Source organism: Peromyscus eremicus, chromosome 8a (assembly GCF_949786415.1).
Source record: "Peromyscus eremicus chromosome 8a, PerEre_H2_v1, whole genome shotgun sequence".
Taxonomy (NCBI): domain Eukaryota; kingdom Metazoa; phylum Chordata; class Mammalia; order Rodentia; family Cricetidae; genus Peromyscus; species Peromyscus eremicus.
In genome coordinates, this window is record NC_081423.1 from 53,539,744 (window position 1) to 53,559,870 (window position 20,127).

Below are 20,127 nucleotides of genomic sequence, written 5' to 3' on the forward strand. Positions count from 1 at the left end.
TAGCGGAAGGCTCACTTGACCCCAGGAGTGTGGGTCCACTGGGAGGGACACCAGGAGCCCGTCTCTTAACAGAAAGTATCGTATTCCTAGAGAAAGCAAGAACAAATAAACCAAAAATGGAACAACGAACTAAATCCATAGAGTTAGAGCAGTGGTTCTCAACCTTCCTGATGCTGTGACCCTTTAATACAGTTCCTCATGTTGTAGTGACCCCCAACCCAGTTTAATACAGTTTCATGTTGTAGTGACCCCCAACCGTAAAATTATTTTCATTGCTACTTCATAATGCAATATTGCCACTGTTATGAATCACAGTGTAAATATCTGATCTGTAGATGCACCTTCATTGTTACAAATTGACCCAAGGGGGGTCACGACCCACAGGTTGAGAACCACTGGGATAGAGTTTTAAACTAGACTTATGTATAATTTGGGGTTGGCTTGTTTTGAGACAGCTCTTACTGTGTAGCCCAGGATGATCTCAAAAGTGCAATCCTCCTGCCTCAGCCCCCTATGTTTCACTCTGGTAGATTTAAGCTTAACTATAGTAAGGCTTATGTACTGGACTTGCTAGGCAAGCGTGGAACCACTGAATAACACCCAAACACAGGCAAGTCATCAGTGCGTCCGGCTTTTATGTGCTGTTTGGAATACTTTAAAAGGGTGAGTGCCAGGCAGAGGCAGATGAATCTCTGAGTTTGTCTACTTAGAGAGTTTCAGGCTAGCCAGGGATACAGAGACCCTGTCTCAAAATAACAACAACAACAATAATAAAGTACATTATAGTCATGTACAAAAAAATCTCCCAATGAAACTCATTATTTTATACAATCTATATATGCTAAGAAAAAAAAGAATCTTCACATTAAATTTGTAATTACAGCTCAAATTTTTTAATTTATTTTAAGACAAGGTCTCAACTGTGCCCCATCCAAAGCTCTCTTTAGCAAAGCTTGACAAAGTTCGTGATCCATATTTAAATATTGAAGGAGCTTTATCATTTGCAATTGATATTTACATATTAAAGAAGCCTTACACTTCCATGTTCTGTGGATATATTCATAAAATCAGCATTGAATCAAATGTGGGTTTGTCAGTGTTCTCTCCATAGACAGTGATATACTAAACATTAAGACCTCTACCAGTATCAGGCCTGGTGGTACAGGGCGTCATCCTAAATACTTAGCAAGTTGAGGCAGGAGGATCTCTGAGTTTAAAGCATGCCTGGGTTACATAGACAGTTTAAGGCCAACCTAGGCAATTTAATGAGATCCTGTCTCAAAATAAAAAGTCAGGTTTTTTGTTTTTGTTTTTGTTTTGTTTTGTTTTGTTTTTTTAAAAGAGGGCTTGTGATTGGCTAGTTTTATGTCAACTTGACGTAAGCTAGAGTCATTTGGGAAGAGAGATCCTCAATTGAAAAAATGTCCCCACTAGATCAGCCTGTAGTAAAAGGCGAAAGATTTATACAATCTGAAGAGAAACCAGAGTATTGGGTTGGGGATTTAGCTCAGTGGTAAAGCACTTGACTAGCAAGTGCAAGGCCCTGAGTTCGGTCCTTAGCTCCAAAAAAATAAAAAATAAAAATAAAAATAAAGAACTAGATCAGCCTGCAGGCATGCTGCCTGTATGCATGTAGCCTGTCTTGAATTTTTCTCGATTGATGATTGATGTGGGGGAGTCCAGTTCACCGTGGGCAGTGCCACCCTGGTCTGGTGGCCCTGGGTGCTATAAGAAAGCAGACTGAGAAAGTCAGTTAACGGCACTCCTTCATGACCTCTGCATCAGCCCGTGCCTCCAAGCTCTTGCTCTGACTTCCCTGGCTAAAGGACTCTGAGCTGTAAAATGAGATAAAGCCTTTCCTTCCTGAGCTGTTTATGGAAGCGGTGCTCTACTACAGCAATAGAAACTCCAGGACAGCTTTGGATACAGATTAGTGTTAAAGTGCTTGTCTCGCATGCAGAAAATCTCTGTCTAGTGATGATGAGCATAAACTGTGTCAGCAATGTACACAGATAAATGCCCCAAAGGGTGCACACTAAACCTCAGCAATGATCGACTCTATGGAGTAGGGAAAGGTGGGGAAGGATTCTCACTTCCTATAGACTTTGGAATTTTTAAAAGTTTCAGAGAAACATGGGTTACTTTTTAATCTCAAAGAGTTAACCTTAGAAAAAGCACGAGGTCGTGCACAGCATCACACAAGCATTGACTAGAATTAAACACAGGTACAGAGAAACCCCAAAAATAATGTCCAAATTTCCTCTTATACATGAACAAAATTCATAAAAATCAAAACATCATAAATAAAATTAATCATCCGTAGATATGATGCAAACCCAGAAGGGTGATGAAAGTGTTGGGAAGATGTCCAAAAGTCATTCACAAAGGCTGTGGGCAGCCTCCGTGAGATTGAGTTCTGATATAGGAGGCCAGGAGTGGTGGGCAAGCCTTTAATCCTAGCACTTGGGAGGCTAGTCTTCACAATGCCCCCAGGGATCCCTAACCTCATGATATTCTTAGCATTATAGGTATGATTATTATAATGTCACTTTCTCGATTGTCTCCTCACGAATTGTATCATGGTTAGTCTGGATAGCCAAAAGCTCTGGCAGCTAAGAGCTACATCCTGATCCACAGGCCAAGAAAAAGAGAGAAACTGGGCTGAGTGTGGGATTTTGAAAACCTCAAAGCCCACCACCACCACCACCACCACCACCACCACCACTCTGTGACACAGTGACACACTTCCTCCAGCAAGGCCACATCTCCTAATCCTTCTAATCCTTTTAAAGAGTTCCATTCCCTGGTGACTAAGCATTCAAATATATAAGCCTATGGGAGCCATTCTTGTTCAATCTGCCACAAAGTGTCTGGGAGAAATCAACTCCATGTCATGAGACACTGAGGACTGAGGCCTCCAGTCAACAGCCTGTGAGTCTGCAGTCTTCCAGGAGCCTCTGGGGACTGAGGCCTCCAGCCAACAGCCTGTGAGTGTACAGTCTTGGAAGCAGATCGACATCCCGAGTGAATCCTTCAGATGATCAAAGTCCCAGCTAACATCTTGACTGAAACCTTGTGAGAGACCTAAACTAGAACCCCTAGGTAGACCCTCAAAACTATGTAAAATAAGGTTTGTTGCTTTACACCATCTTGTTTTGAGTAATGGTAATATGGTGATAGATAGCTAACATGGTCTACATCCTTGTTTGTTTTCCAATTCCTCAAGCTCACAAGCTTACCAAAAGCATTCATGTTGAATCAACCACTGGCAACAGTCAGTTGTCCCTAACTCTGCCCAGCCCATGAGCTGCAGAATCAAACTATGAGTCTTTACAAAGACAGACTGCCCTGGGCTGGTGGTGTGGCTCCGGCAGAATGTTTGTGGAGCATGTACCCCAGGCTCTGTCCTCGGTACCAAAAGGGCAGCAAGGACACCACAGAAAAGTATTAAAGTGCTATTATAGAACCAATCAATCAGAAAAGCAATTGACAAACAGTATTGCTGTAGAAGGAAGAGCCACCACCTGTGATGATACAGATAGTCTGAGCAAGTGTTCAAAGAAGAGACTGTGTACAGGTAACATTGGCTGCAGTCGGGGGACAGACTTAAATATAGCTTTTCTGTGCAAGTGATGTCCACCGGCCACTTCTATATTATCTCCTCTGTCCTCACATGGTTCCTGGACGCTAAACAGAGGTGGCACCAGCAAGTTAAAGGCTGAGAAGATCCTGCCTCTCCATATAGCTTCTGACCTCTACTTCCTCTGTGTGTGTGTGTGTGTGTGTGTGTGTGTGTGTGTGTGTGTGTGTGTCTATGCAGAGGCCATAGGATGCAACCTCTGATATTATTCCTCAGGAACACTATCCACTTTTCGAAATCTTAGACAGGGTCTTCACTGGTCTGGAGCTCACCAAGTAGGCTACACTAGCTAGACAGTGAGCTCCAGCAATCTGCCTGTCTGCACCTCCGGCACTGGGGTTACAAACACACATCACCATACCCAACCTTTTCACAAAGGTTCTGGGGATATAACTTGGGTCTTCATGCTTGCGAGACAAGCATTTTGGCATCTCCCCAGGCACTAACATCCTTTTTTGGAACCCAGTAACTCAAAACTGAGACTCAAGCGAAAAGGTCCAGATGAAATTAAGGAAGTGCCAGGACCACCAAGGTGTGCACACTACCACTGTACTCTACAAGCACTGTGCCATTGGGGCCCAACTGTGTAATCTGGTGGGTTGTAGCTACTGCTCCCACCAGTCTAGGAGAATGGCGGCAAAATGAGAGAGGGCCGCTGCATTGCTGCCCTTAAGCCTCCTCCAGCAAATCTCTGGACCTTTCATCAAAACTATGAGGTACCATATGGGGTGGGATTTTGAATGAAGTAACTCAGTTTCATATCTAAGTTTACATGGGGTCATCCGGAGGCGTTGTGTTGGGAGCTGGGACTAGAGGCAGCAGGCATTCTAGTGATTCCACAGGACTCTGGAGCATCTTTAGGTTCCTCTAGTCGTGAAAATGTGAGAAATAAGGAATGTTTCCCTAAAATGCAGGAGCGCGGGATGTTCCCAACTGATGATTATACTACAGTTTAAAGTCCCATCAGGGACAGTTGGAACAAAAGCGAGTTAATTGCCCACGTATTGATCCTGAAGTAGGATTGTATTCTCCTTACTACTGCCAAATCTGAACTAACCAATGCCAGAATACTGACGTTAATACCTTTCAGCCATTTATGGTTCTGGAAATTCCCTCCAAAGACAAAGCAAAGTTGTATAAATAATGTTGAAATCAACCTTGTAGCTATCAGGGACAATTTGAAGCTGGATGGTTCAAGGGCCATAAGTAACCTATGTGCACATCATTTCACAAACTTGATGGGTAGTTAGTTGGGCATGGTGGCACATGCTTCAATCCCAGCACTCAAGGCATTTAAAATAAGCACAAGCAGTTGAAAACAAAAATCAGCACATTGCCTAGTAGAGTTTTTGGTGTGTGACTAGTATAGAGAAAAGGGGCCTGGAGAGAACTCAGTGGTTAGGAGCAGTGGATGTTCTTCCAGAGGACCAAGGTTTGAACAATTCCCAGCACCCATATAGCAGCACACAGCCGTCTTTAGCTCAATGCCTTCTTCTGGCCTCCTTGGCACCAAGCACACAAGTGGTGCACAGACATGCATGTAGGCAACACACTCATACTAGATAGAAATATATCTTACTTTACAGCTACTATCTACTTACGAGTGAGTATATACCATGTTTGTCTTTCTGGGACTGGGTTACCTCACTCAGGATGATTTTTTTTCCTAGTTCCATCTATTTGTCTTCAAATTTCCTAATGCCAATGTTTTTTGGTTTTGTTTTTAATTAATTATTTTACTTTTTTTAAAAAATGTGCATTGGTGGTTTTTTTTTTTTTTTTTTTTTTTTTTTTTTTTTTTTTTTTGCCTGTGGAAGGGTGTTGGGTCTCCTGGAACTGTAGTTAAGGACAGTTGTGAGCTGCCGTGTGGGTGCTGGGAATTGAACCTGGGTCTTCTACAAGAGCAGCCTATGTTCTTAACCACTGAGCCATCTCTCCAGTCCCAGATGTCAATGTTTTTAACAGCTGAGTAATACTCCATTGTGTAAATGTACCACATTTTCTTTATCTGTTCTTCAGTTGAGGAGCATCTAGTTTATCTACAGCTGTAATGTAAAGGATGATCATGCTACAATCCACAGACCCAAAGAGGCTAGGTAATAAGGAGAGCTCAAGGGGGAGATGCATGGATCTCCCTGGGAAGGGGAAATAGAAGAGATCTCCTGGGTGGACTAAGGGTGGGTGGGGATGGGAACTTGAGGGATCCGATTAGGGGATGGATGGATGGATGGATGGATGGATGGATGGATGGATGGATCAGAAGAGTACTGAAAGAGACGACTGGAAAGGGGGCATTTCAGAGTCAGGTAGAAACCTGATGCAAGGGAAACACCCACCAATTGACAAGGATGACCCCAGCTAAGGCTCCTAGCAATAGTGAATATGTAGCCTGAAGTGGCCATCTCCTGTGGTCAGATTGGTGACCACCCCAGTTGTCATCAGAGAGCCTCCATCCAGTAACTGATGGAAACAGATGCAGAGACCCTCAGCCAAACATTAGCCTGAGCTTGGGGAATCCTGCTGAAGAGAGGGAGGAAGGATTGTAAAAGCCAAGAGGGTCAAGGACACCACAAGAAAACCCACAGTATCAACTAACTTGGTGAATCAGAAAATAAGACCAGAAAACAGAGCGAATGGAGAGCAGGCGAGACAGGAAACCTGAATTTAGGCCTGTTAGTGGCTGCTTTTTTGATCTGAGCACTTGTCTGCTGCTGAATTTGGAGAGTTCCCATCATTATTTGTTCAAAAACCATTCTGTATTTTGTTCTCTTCTCTTCGGGGACTTCAGTGATGTGGTGGCCAGACATTTTAGTATTGTCCCAGGGATCACAGAGCCACAGTTTATTATTTCTTAATTCATTTTTCCTATTTTCATCAGCTTGAAATTTGTCATCTCCATTTCACTACTGAGTCACTCTGGGGAAGTTTTATATTGTTTTCTTCAGCTCTAAAATCTCCATCGAGCTCCACTATTCTTCGAGAACATCTATCCATTACCGTTACCTCACAGAATGGTTTTAATAGCTGCTTTAGTTTTGTCTAACAGTCTAGTACATACATCATTTCATGGCTGGCTTCTGTTAATTGACTTTTTCTTAAGAATTAGACCAATCTTCCCAATTCTTTTTATATGAAATAATTTGAATTATATCCTGGACATTTTGAAAACTATAGTGAGAGATTCTCAGTCCCATTAAATTTTCTGGAGAATGTTGATGTTTTGTTTTGTGAGCTATTTCCTCCAAACTAAAATACTCTCTCCTGGAGAGAGGAAGGAAGCTCATAAGACTCAGGAAGTGAATGAAACATAAGGCCCAGGAAATAAAGGAAATTTATCCAATTCAGGAGCTCCTGAATGTTACAAGGTTCATGAGGTTCACCAAAGCTATAAAACAGAGATGCCTACAAGTTGGTCAGAAAGCTGTGTTTTTGAGCAGGCAAGATGGCTCAGTGGCTACAGATGCTTGATGCCAGTCCTGACGACCCGAGTGTGATATGTGGGACCCACATATTGAAAGAAAACTGACTCCTACATTCTCTGACTTCCATGTGATGTATGCATGGGGTCGGGGAGGATGTCATTTTAAACTTAAAAAGAAAGACAACACAGCCTTTGTGAGTTGTCACCCATGCTGGGGTGCTTCTTGGAAATGAGGCTGTCTTTTAGTCACCCATGCTTGCCAAGCTTTCCAAGAATGATTTCTTTGGTTGGTTGGTGGTGCACTGGTTCAGGTGATTAGATATTTATCCCCGTTCCCCAGGGAAAGCCACACGATAGTGAGGTTCAAATTCAGCATCCATCTTGCTTTCTGTTATTTCAGTATCAAAACCTTTGCCTAAGCTGCTCCAGATCTGCTCTACCTGTGCCTTTCTCGTGGTCTGGAACCTAAATATCGGCTTATGTCATGATTCAGTCTCTCAAAGGCACTGATTGCTGTGCTAATGTTAATCTGTTCTTTGCATGCACATCTCTGCAATTAACCCAGAACTTATATAAATTCACAAACAACTCAAGGTTCCTCTTTCCTGCTCAGTATTTCCTTACTCTTGCCAACTTCCAGAGGTCCGTTTTCTTCAGCCCTCTTGCTCAATGCAAGGCACATCTCCATGTTTTAGGCACTTGTGCTACCCAGTTCTGCACAGCTCGGACTGTCCTGGTGTGGAGTGGTGAGATAAAGGAGGTACTAAGCACTTTTCGACCCAAAGATCTTCTTTTCCAGGGTCCTGTACCCTGAAATGTGGGTTTCCACTTAAGAGGGTGGGTATCAGGTGCCCAAACTGGCCCCATCGTTGTGTCTCCTGTGACCAAGCTATCTGTCACATTTTCAATATATATTTTAAGTTTAATTAACATAAACTATATTGAATGCCAATAGATATGATGAAAATTTTTATTTAACCATGCACAACTCACAAAGGATTAAGAACAAAGTTAATATTTACCACTTTAAAAATGAATTATGTGACAATGTGCGGAGAGTAAGAGACTTTGGAGCGAGCACCCAGTCCTAAATGGGGTGTGTTCATCAAACCCCTTCACTCGAGGCTCAGGAATCTGTGCAGAAGAGGCGGCAGACGCAGGTGGGAGGCAGTAAGAGTCAGAGGTGAAGGATGATACCAAGGACACAGCAGCTGATGTACATAGGAATTCACAGACCCTGTGACAACACGCACACGCACACACGCACACGCACGCACACACGCATGCACGCACATGCACACACACACGCGCGCGCACACACACACACACACATGCACACACTTGCAGGTTCTAGCTCCACAGAGTCCCAGCACTGAGAGGGGAAAGTAGACACGAAGTCCCACCCCACCCAAGGAGTTATTTCTAATTGGCACCTGCTGGCAAAAGAAAAATCCGTTTTGGATATACCAACCATACTCCAGGACAGATTCCATGCCCAGGAATTTTGACCAAGACAAAAGGAACTCCATGTTTTTTCAGAGGGAGGGTGTTCTTTGTTCTGTTTTGACATTTTTTGTCTTATTGGATTTTGTTTGTTTTGAATTGGGGTTCGGAGGATTTTGTTTTGTTTTTGAAAGAGAGAGAAAACATGAAGTTGGGTGCATAGAGAGGTGGGGAGGATCTTGTAGTAGTAGTTGAGGGAGGAAACATTATCAAAATATATTGTATGAAAAAAGCTCAGTAAAAAAAAAAAGTTGCTGGGCGGTGGTGGCGCATGCCTTTAATCCCAGCACTCGGGAGGCAGAGGCAGGCGGATCTCTGTGAGTTCGAGGCCAGCCTGGGCTACCAAGTGAGTTCCAGGAAAAGCGCAAAGCTACACAGAGAAACCCTGTCTCGAAAAACCAAAAAAAAAAAAAAAAAAAAAAAAAAAAAAAAAAAGTTAATAAATTGTACCTGAGTTTTTTCTCCTTTTCCTAGAAATGCAGTGATAGAACTTTGAACGTAAGAATTTATAACTACTTTTAAGAACTTTTTTGTAGTGCTGGAGACCCAGGGCATGCATGCAAACACTCCACCGCCTAAGCTACACTCCCAGCCCCACTTCTTCATTTTAATGCGACAAGGAAGGCCAGGACGGTGACTAAAGCTTCCCTTGGGAGCTGGAGGAGCAGCTCAGCAGTTCAAAACACCTGTTGCTCTTGCAAGAACCCAAGCTCAACTCCCAGCATCCACATGGTGACTCACAATGTCTGTAACTCTAGCTCCAGGAGAGCTGATGTCTTCCGAGCTCCATGGATACACATGTGGCACACACATACAAAGCAAGCAAAACACTCACGCACATAAAATAATAAATCTTTAAAAAGGGAAATCAAACTTTACCTTGGACATTGCAACAGATTGCACATTCTTCAAGACATGGCTGCCTCACATGCCCCATCCCATACAGTATTCTTCATTTAATCCTAGGGTGGGGCTTTGCAGGTATGAGCATGCCATGGTGTGCATGTGGAGGTCAGAGGACCACCTCAGACGCCAGTTCTCTCCTTCCATGCTGTTTATGTTCTCCTGTTACCATAGCCCGGCTGGCCTTCGAGCTTCCAGAGAGTCTCCTGTCTCTCCCCATCTCGCCATAAGCACCGGGGTTACAGATGTGCACAGCTGTGTCCAGCTTTGCACCTGTTCTGGAGATCCTCATTCAGATCCTCACATTGCACAGCAAGTGTCTTTACCCACTGAGCCATCTCCCCAGCCCCTAGAGAGTCCCCTTCTCTCCCACTGAGTAGTGTAAATTTCAATCCCCTTCTTCCTGAGTGAACTCTTTTGACTTTGTCCACCTGTAGACCACAACAGAAGTTAAAACAGGTTGTGGGGCCATACACATCTCTCACCTTGCTTTTGGTTTTGTTCTTGCTTCATTGCTGGTACTTTTAGGATAGCATCTCCTGTAGCCTCAGACTCAACATGCAGCCAAGGCTGGCCTTGAGCTCCTGATCCTCCTGCCTCAGCCTCCTAAGTGCTGGAATTACAGGCATTTACAACCGTTCCCCATATCACCTTGCTCTTTAGAACTTAGCTACAACACTACAGGAGAATGAGCCTCATGGCAAGAACAGCCAATGGTCAGCATCTACCACTCGATGGGAGCATGAAAGATGATGCTAGCTCCAGGCACAATCCAACTATACTCATATGAGACCCTGAACAAGAACCTCTGGCCCAGGTTATTCCCAAAGCCATTCGAGGTAATAAATTGTTAATATTTCAAATCTCCAACTTTCAGCATAATTTATTACAGAATTGGCCCCAGAGGAAGCTGTGTTGAGGGCTTAAAGGAAAGTATTATCAAAAGCTAAAGACAGTGGAACTGGAGCAACAGCTCAGTGGTTAGGAGCACTTGCTCTTACAGAGGACCAGGGTTCAGTTCCCAGCACCATCACGGTGGCTCACAACCATCCATAACTCCAGCTCCAGGAGATTCAACCACTTCTTCTGACCACTGCAGGCACCAGGCATGCACACGATGCACACACATACACGCAGGCAAAACACTCATACACATAACACTAGTAAGTCAAAAGAAAATTTAAAGCTAAACAGTTACATATTCAGTGGAAATTATTGTTACATATGTAACATTATGACATAATAGTTAAAATTATTGGCCATTGTAGTAGCATGGAATATGGAAACATATAAACTCAATGATCCAAAGAAATTCCAAGACACAGTATTACGATTACCATGATTTTCACTATGATGACATGTAAGAGGTGAAGGATGAGTTCAAATAAAATGTTATATATAAACGACCCAATGCTCACTAAGTTCTAAATAGTTATTTCTCCTTGTAAGTCACTTTAGAGGATTGAAGGTTGACAAAAGTAGGGAATGACCTCTGGGCATATATAAAGTTTAGGGCATTTTCAGAAAACAGGATCTAAAGATTAAGCCAAAGATCTGTGAGATCACTTGCTAAACCTCAGGAAGTTTCCAGATAATGCTCTATACCAGTGGTTCTCCACCTTCCTAATGCTGCAACCCTGGAGTACAGTTCCTCATGTCATGTGACCCCACCCATAAAATTAGTTTCATTGTTACTTCAGAACTGTAATTTTACTACTGTTATGAATTGTAAAGGTACATATCTGTGCTTTCCAATGGTCTTGGGTAACCCCCGTGAAAAGTCTGTTCGACCCCTAGAGGGTCACAACCCACATATTGAGAACCACTGCTTTAAACAGACCCAATCCAAACCTTGTCAGGGCATGCTTGGAAACAGAGAAAATCAAGGTCAATGAGTCTGGCATGGTGGTGCTTGACTGTATTTTCCCAGTACTTCCAAGGAAGAGGCAGAAGGACCATGAGTTCAAGGCTAGCCTCTACTATTATAACAAGTTTGAAGTCTGCCTGAATTACATAAGATGCTGTCTCACCTGTTTAAAAAGCTTTTAAAAAGACTACTCCAATCCAAACCAGAAAAGACACCACAAAGAAATGCCTAAGTGTTTTAACGGATGGGCTGGATTAGAGCTGAGACACAAAACCTGTACAGACCTGACTTTGTTATTGTTTGTTCATGACTGCCAAGCTTGGACTGAAAGGCACAGAAACAGTACAAAGACAAAAGCAAGCTTTGGACCTGCAGACTTCTGTCCGCAAGGATCACACTAAGAGCTAATCGCTGCTAAACACTGTAGAAGAACGACTCACAAAAGGAAACTAAAATCCTAAAGGTTGGCCCGGGAGACATAGGTAAGGCACTTGCCCACAGCCTGACCACCTAAAGTTGAGACCCCCAGAATCCATGTAAAAACTGGAGGCAGAGATCTGAAACGCTCTAGAAGCCCATGGGCCAGGCATCCTGGCTTCATAGACATGGGAGGACAAGGTCAAAGGTGAGCAATGACACTCGAGGGTTGTCCTCTGACCTCTGCATGTGTGTGACACTCTTCACACACATACATATATTCATGTCACAAATGAATGAATTCCTAAAAGAAGCCACAGAGAACTCACAGGAAGTAGAGTTTTACCTGAGAAAGATACCCAGGGATCCTTGTCTGCACTTGGATGAGACTTTGGACCTTAAGCTGATGCCATAATCAGATCATGACTTTGAGAAGGAAGTGAATGCCATTTGCATGTAGGAGGGATGTGACTTGTGGCCAGAGACTGGATTGTGACAGATTGTTTTCCAGATATGGCCACCCATACAGCATCTTGTGTTCCCTCATGTGACAGATGCTCCTTCCTTGAGGAGCCTCTATCTCCCCTTCTTCATGCGCCTGACTAGACCTTTTGACCCTCAGCAGTAGAGCTCAATAGAAGGGATGCTATGTGATTGCTGAGACCAGTCATGCAATCCCTTTCATCTTGTTGTCTTACTATGTTCACTCTTGGAACCATGCAAAGAAGACACACTGTGGTGGAATACTATTTTAACTGGGCAAAGATGTGTTAGATTTGTTTATGCTGTGTGTATTTAATTATGTAAAGATGTGTTACATTTGTTTCACCTTGCCTGCCTAAGGCACCTGATTGGTCTAATAAAAAGCTGAATGGCCAATAGCGAGGCAGGAGAAAGGATAGGCGTGGCTGACAGGCAGAGAGAATAGATAAGAGGAGAACTGTAAGAATGGGAGAGAGAGAATGAGAGGAGGAGGAGAGAACAAGGGAGACACCTGGGGCCAGAAGCCATGGAGCCGCCATCAGCCAGACATGAGAAGCAGTCAAAGTAAGATATAGAGAGGGAAAGTAAAAAGCCCTGAGGCAAAAGGTAGATAAAGAGAAACAGGTTAATTCAAGTTAAAAGAGCGAGCCAGACAGGAGACTACATTAGGCTGAACATTCAACACTAATAAGAAGTCTCCGTGTCATGATTTGGGAGCTGGGTGGCAGCCCAAAAGAAAAAGCCTGGTGCACACACAGACCCTATGACAAAACCCTACATTTGTTCAGCTGACAATCCCAACTTAAGATCCCAGTTGAGCCGGGCGGTGGTGCACACACCTTTAACCCCAGCACTTGGGAGGCAGAGGCAGGCAGATCTCCGAGTTTGAGGCTAGCCTGGTCTACAGAGCGAGTTCCAGGACAGTCAGGGCTACACAGAGAAATGCTGTCTCAAAAATCAAAACAAACAAATAAACATCCCAGTTGAATGTTAGTATCAACCATCTGTGCGTCACGAAGCCTCTGAGTTGGCTATGCCCTCAGCCACTGTCTGATCACAGCCAATGAGAGTCCCCATGTGCGGTAACTTAGCTGAGTCCCAAGTCCATCAGAACCATAAAAGACTGATTCAATAACTGTGAATGTTTTAAGTCTTTACATTTTAGGGTGTTTCGTCACAAAATAGATAACTAGAATAGACACACAGAAGCCAAAAATGGGAAGCTGGGGAAAAAACATGGCTAGAGTAACAAACCTACTTATTGCAAAAGTGTTGACATAGACACAGGCCCTTTGGCCTCAAGGAGACAGATCCTAAACACCCAGCTGCACACAGGCCATGCCTGGCCAATGGTCCTCCACTTTGTGGAGGTAGAAGAATGTGAAGCAACTAGGTGAAGTCAAGTGTAGGGGTGTACTGCTTCCCCAGCCCCCACCCAACAACAGCTAGAGCTATATATTATTTAGGTCAAGCAGTAGTCATCATGGAAAGAATGGGAGAAAAATAGTTCTCTAAGCAACTAGAAAGAACCAGAAAATGTTACTCCAAGAGGGCCCTGGAGAAGGGTCCAAGGCAACCCTACTGAAGGAATGTGAACAGCACCTGGCTGAGTCAGAAGAGGCTCAGGGTCTAAATACTATGTCCTATCCTTCCTCACCTAGTCAGTTCTCAAGGAAATAATTTGTGTGGTGTGTTAGGAGTTAAATCACTGGGACTGCATACTTGACGGAATCAATGTGAGAAGGAAGATGTATTTCGGCTCATAGTTTCAGAGGTTTCAGCCAACAGTCCTTGGTTCCACAGGTTCTGCCCATGATGGGACAGAACACAGTAGCAATCAGAGCATGTGACAAAGGCCACTTGTGTACTGGACAGGAAGCAAAAAGGCCTGGGATAGGACACAGCCCTCAAGAACATGCTCTCGGTGACCCACATACTCTAAATAGCCCTCACCTACCAAAGTTCCCAGAATAGCATCACCAGCTATGGCTCAAGCCTTCAACAGAAGCCTGTGGGAAAACCATTTTCAAGGGATAATGTGTGGTTTTATAGCAAGGGAAAGCATTTAGCCTTGCAGCTTACTCATCCAAAGATGCTGCCTCTCAACACTACTGTGTTGACAATTAGGAATCCATATCCATACAAATACAGGTATCACATACCTTCAGTGACACAGTGGCTTATGCCTGGAAAACACACACACACACACACACACACACACACACAATAAATGTAAAAAGAAAAGTCCCACTAACACATACACACTTGCAAATAACCATACTAGAGCCTCACTTCAAAAACAAAAGGCGCCGGGCGGTGGTGGCGCACGCCTTTAATCCCAGCACTCGGGAGGCAGAGCCAGGCGGATCTCTGTGAGTTCGAGGCCAGCCTGGGCTACCAAGTGAGTTCCAGGACAGGCACCAAAACTACACAGAGAAACCCTGTCTCGAAAAACCAAAAAAAACAAAAACAAAAAAAAAACAAAACAAACAAAAAAAGGCAAGCATCACCAAAGAGGTGAGGAGAGTATGGAATAGAGAACCCAGGCAGGAAGGAAACTTAGAGAGATGAGAAGAAGAAGAAAATCCTTTACACTATCATTAAAGCATGAAGAGATAAGAAAAGAGGGCATTGCCTAGAAGAGGATATTACAGGAACAAGAAGAGGAGGGAGGGAAGAAGGGACTGAGGGAGGGGAAGACAGTGAGAAAGAGAATGTATGTGTCAGGTCTCAGAAATAAAAATTTGATAGCAGAAGATAAACTTCTAAAGATGCCTCAGAGAGAAAGTTGTTGAAATCTCCCAGACAAAGGACAAATAAATAGAAAACAAGGGAGAAACAGTAAGAAAAACCAGTGAGTGTCTCTGAAAAAAACATTGAAGGGACAGTGTTTCCTGGATGAGAGACGGGGAGGAAAACGTGTAAGTAAGAACTGAGAATATTAGCTGCCGTTGAATTAACCCATCAGATGCCAACAGTATGGACTTTCAGAACACTGCCACAACAAACAAAAAATCCAAAAGCATCCAGAAAGGAAACAGACGACATGAAAACTGAGTCAAATGACGTCAGACTCCTCAACTGCAAGAGCAGACACTAGAAAAATGAGGACATGTCTACAGAATCTTGAGGGACATTAGTTTCTGGCCACACACCCCTGTATCTGACCAACCAGTCAAGGAAATGTGAGGGAAAGAACACTCCCAGAACACGGAGAACTAAGCCATCTGCCTCCTACACATCCTTTCTCAAGAAGTTACTGGAGGCTGTGCTCTGTGGACATCGAGAACCCGAGGATCACAGTCCAGGAAACAGAAAAGGATGCGACCAAGGATGATGGCAAAGAGAGTTCCTGGGTGACCAGGACATCTCAGCGGGGGGGGGGGGGGGGGGGGTGGAGGTGTAGGAGAGGTGTGTCTCCAAGAAGCATCGAGGGAAGGGCACACCTTCAATCCCAGGCAGGCAGATCTTTGTGAGTTCAAGGCTGGCCTGGTCTACATAGTGCTCCAGACCACTGTGAGATCATCTCAGAACACACACAAAAATGACTGATTAAATTACTAAAAACAAAGATATTTTAAGTCATTGTACGGGCATCACGAAAGACAATAGGACAGTAGCTCCTGAAATCCTGCTTTATAATAGTTTAGTTCAGTTTTCTACTGAACTGATGCCGACTAATGACACGGCAACAACCAATCCCAAATGTTTTTTGTTCCACCTGCAATCCAGTCAATTCCTGGCTCCCCTGCGCATCTACCTCTTCACATATCTGCTGCCATCAGACCACAAAGCATGAAGAATGTGCTCCACCGCAGCTGTTACCCCATGCAGCCTCATCTGTGAGAACTCATGTGATACAAGCAACTAAACTAGATTTTGTCTGCATCACTTCAGTGGTCAAGGCCACACCCTTGGCAATAACGTGGCTAGAAAATTGGGGTGAGCCTGAGTGTCCACCAATTCTGCCACAACCGGGATCTTCATCTGGCATTTGTGCCATTCTTGTTTGACAGGTATCTTTTTAGTTAGAAGGTATAGATCTGAATTGTGTGTGCTAAACACAAACACATGCTGCAAGCCTCAGGAAAACACAATGGAATTCAGCTACTGTCACATAAGCTACTACTTGGAAAAGTCAAGGACTTCTCCAAAGGTCAAGCCATGGCTTAATAAAGAAGTCTTGGTGATATTTTAGCTTTTGTGTATATATTAGCTGGTTCCTACAGTGATTTTCTTGTAATGCTATGAGTGCTTCCAAGAACTTCTAACAGTGTATTTATCTAAAATACCTATGAAGCATTCAAGATCAAACAATCTCCTGAACTAAGGTAACACCCTTGTGGAAACACCTGTTCGCTAGGTCAGGCAGTTATCCTTATTTCTTGTGCAATCTGAGACCCTCCTTTTCTATTACTAACATTATAGACTCCTAACTTCTGACCTAACTATGTCTAGGAATGTAGACTTCACACACAGATGCCCTTCTTGATATACTAACTGATCATTAGCTCTCAATTGACCTCCTCCTTTACCACTACCCTTTGGGTTGTAACAGAAAGCCTGGTGGTCACTGCCTGAGGAAAATTCTTACCTGCCTTTATGACCCCGTAAGAATTCAAGCCCGGTGACCTTGCTTTGTCAGAGGATTGCTATTGCTTGGGTTTATAACTGGATTCCTGGGAGACTTGGAGAGAACTGAGAATAAGGAGACTGAGAGGAGGAGAGAGAGAGAGAAAAAAAAAGAGAACAGAAGAACTAGATGGGTAAGAACTGGAGAGGGAAGAACTAGATTGAATGGCTAAAAGAGAATACTAGAGGAACAAGATGGAAGATGAGGAAAAGCCAGATGGGGAAGAACAAGATGAGAAAGGAGATGGGAGAGGAACTAAGATGGGAAGGAACTAGATGGATGAGAACGCAGATGGGGCAGAATTGAGATGAGAGAATTAAGAGAGAACTTAGAAGGAACAGTAGATAAATATAGAGAGAAATCAGGCAAGAAAGGAGCTAGCACGAGAACAGAACTGAAGCTGTGTAGATAGGATTTTATCCCAGAGGAATAAAGTAGACAAAGAGCATGGTGTACTTAGATTCTTTTCCCAAAAACAGTTGACATTTGTAGTTTCTCTTCTGAGCCCCTGGGAAGTACATTATTAAGGCTGGTCCTTTAATAATGTACAAGACACACACACACACACACACACACACACACACACACACACACACACACACACGTGACTCCCCCTTGTACCTCCTCTGCCATCTCTGCTTCTGTGAAACCATGTCCTCCCTGGGGATAAAGCTGAAGGGCCCTAAGACGGCAATCTGATTGCTCCACGTGGGTGGTTTTTGTTGGTTTGGTGGTGCTGTGGAATCAAGCAAAGTGCTCCCCACTGGGCTACACACTCATGACCTTTTTTTTAAAATTTCTACATGTCCGATGAATCTAAAAATCAGTCTTCTAACTTCCAAATGTTGTGGCCTATATTTGAGAAGTGTGCAGCATCCCAGAGAAACCTCTCGGCAATGTGACTCGTTAACCCATCCAGAATGATTACTGAACACGTAAACAACTTAACTATCCTCACACTCACTCCCCTGGCCAGCCCACTCTAAAAGGCTAATGAAGAGCTTGATGCGGCCCACAGAATGTCATTACTCCCTTCACTACCAACCCAGAACCCCCGGCCTAGCCTGAGAGACCATATTATCAACAACTGTTGTCCCAGTCTGGCCCTTACCAAGTACTCTTTCCCCTCATAAGCCAAGGTAACACACCTTAAGAATCTACTCTTCCGGGCTAAAGAAAATGGCTCAGTAGTTGGGGGTTGGAGATAGCTCAGAGGTTAAGAGCACTGGCTGGTCCTCAGTTGAATTCCCAGCAACGATATGGTGGCTCACAACCATCTGTAATGAGATTTGGTGCTCTCTCCTGGTGTGCAGGCATACATGCCAGAACACTGTATACATAATAAATAAATCTTTATGAAAAATAAAATGGCTCAGTAGTTAAGAGCACTTGCTGTTCTTTTGGAGTTCAATTCCCAGCACCCACATGGCAGCTCACAACTGTCTATAACCCCACTTCCAGTAGACCTGACATGCTTTTCTGACCTGTCTGGGCACCAGGCAGAAACATCATACACAGATATATATGCAGGCAAAATACCAATATACATAAAATAAATCTAAAAAAACCAAAAAAACAGTTTGTGGTGCACGCTTTTATAAACCCAGCACTTGGGAGGCAGAGGCTGGCAGATCGCTATTAAGTTCAAGGCCATTCTGGTCTACAAATCGAGTTCCAGGACAGCCAAGGCAGCTACACAGAGAAACCCTGCCTTAGAAAACAAAAAACACCGGTGGTGGTGGTGGTGGTGGTGGTGGTGGTGGTGGCGGCGGCGGCGGCGGCGGCGGCGGCGCATGCTTTTAATCCCAGCACTCCGGCAGAGGTGGGCAGATCTCTGTGAGTTCGAGGCCAGCCTGGGCTACAGTGTGAGTTCCAGGAAAGGCACAAAGCTACACAGAGAAACCCTGTCTCAAGAAAAAAAAAAAAAAGAAAGAAAAAAGAAAAAAAGAAACTACTCTACTCATCCTACCAGATCTTTAGACACATCATAAAGGCACAATAAGTGTGTACAGAGATCAATGAAAACAGAACACAAGAAATAAACCTAGATAGGAATTCCAACTATCTCTATCTATCTAGACATAGAGAGAGAGGTGGGGGGGGAGAGGAGGGCAGCTTTCAAAGTATGCAAAGATGCTTATTTCCAAAATGGCATTTGGGTAAAATACTAAGATTTAATTTGTACCTTATACTTTGCACTAGGTAAAAAGTTTAAGAGCCAAAAACTAAAACCATAAAAGTATTAATATTAAAAGAACATGACATCATCAAAGTCTTTGGAAACACACGAGGTTCTTCCAATAATCTCACCCAAGGCTTTTAAATATTGCCAGAGCGCTTACTGTCCTTCCAGAGAACCAGAGTTCAATTCCCAGCACTGCATCAGGTGACTCACACCCCCCTGGTAACTCCAGCTCCACAAGATCCTATATTTGAGAAATGTGCAGCATCCCAGAGAAATCTCTCGGCAATGTGACTTGTTAACCCATCCAGAATGATTACTGAACACGTAAACAACTTAACTAGCCTAACACTCACTCCCCTGGCCACTCTAAAAGACTACTGGCCTCTGCAGGACCTGCACAAGCGCACACACACATTAGGGATATAGTTCACTGGTACACAGAGCAACGTTCTAATTCAATTTGTTTGAAAAACAAACAAAATCCTTCACATACGAAACTAAACCTCCTTTCCTTGCTTTACTTTCCCATTGCATTAACACAGATTTTATTATTTGTCAGCAACCACATCTCCGGGCTGCAAAGAGTGTGACGGCTGGGGAGGACGTCCGTCCATCTCCAGACCAGAAAGCACGGCTCCTCACTGGAACATCAGATGACTGGTTTAACACTGTGTTGTAATCTGGTACAATGGAACCACAGAGGGAAACAGGTGAACAGATCCGTATCACCTCTACTCATCTGTACCGTCTTTGGGACCTCTTGTAGATGTCCTCCGCTCCCAAAAAATACACATATATCAGTAGAAGACGCTGTTATAAAACTATGAGACCTGGTTATAGCATCTTTGGAGTGAATGTTTGCCAATAAGAAACAATGGAAGTGTCAAGAGGGGACAGGGGACAGGGGACAGGCCTGGTGCCTCGTCATTACTGTCAATTACATACAACTTAAAAAAGCGTGTTTATACAAAATTGCTTACAAATGCATCTATCTCTAGAATACATCAACAGTGAGCCAACTGTTCTGGGAGACAACCTAATAGAGACAGAGGTCAGAAGACTTCTCAACAAACCT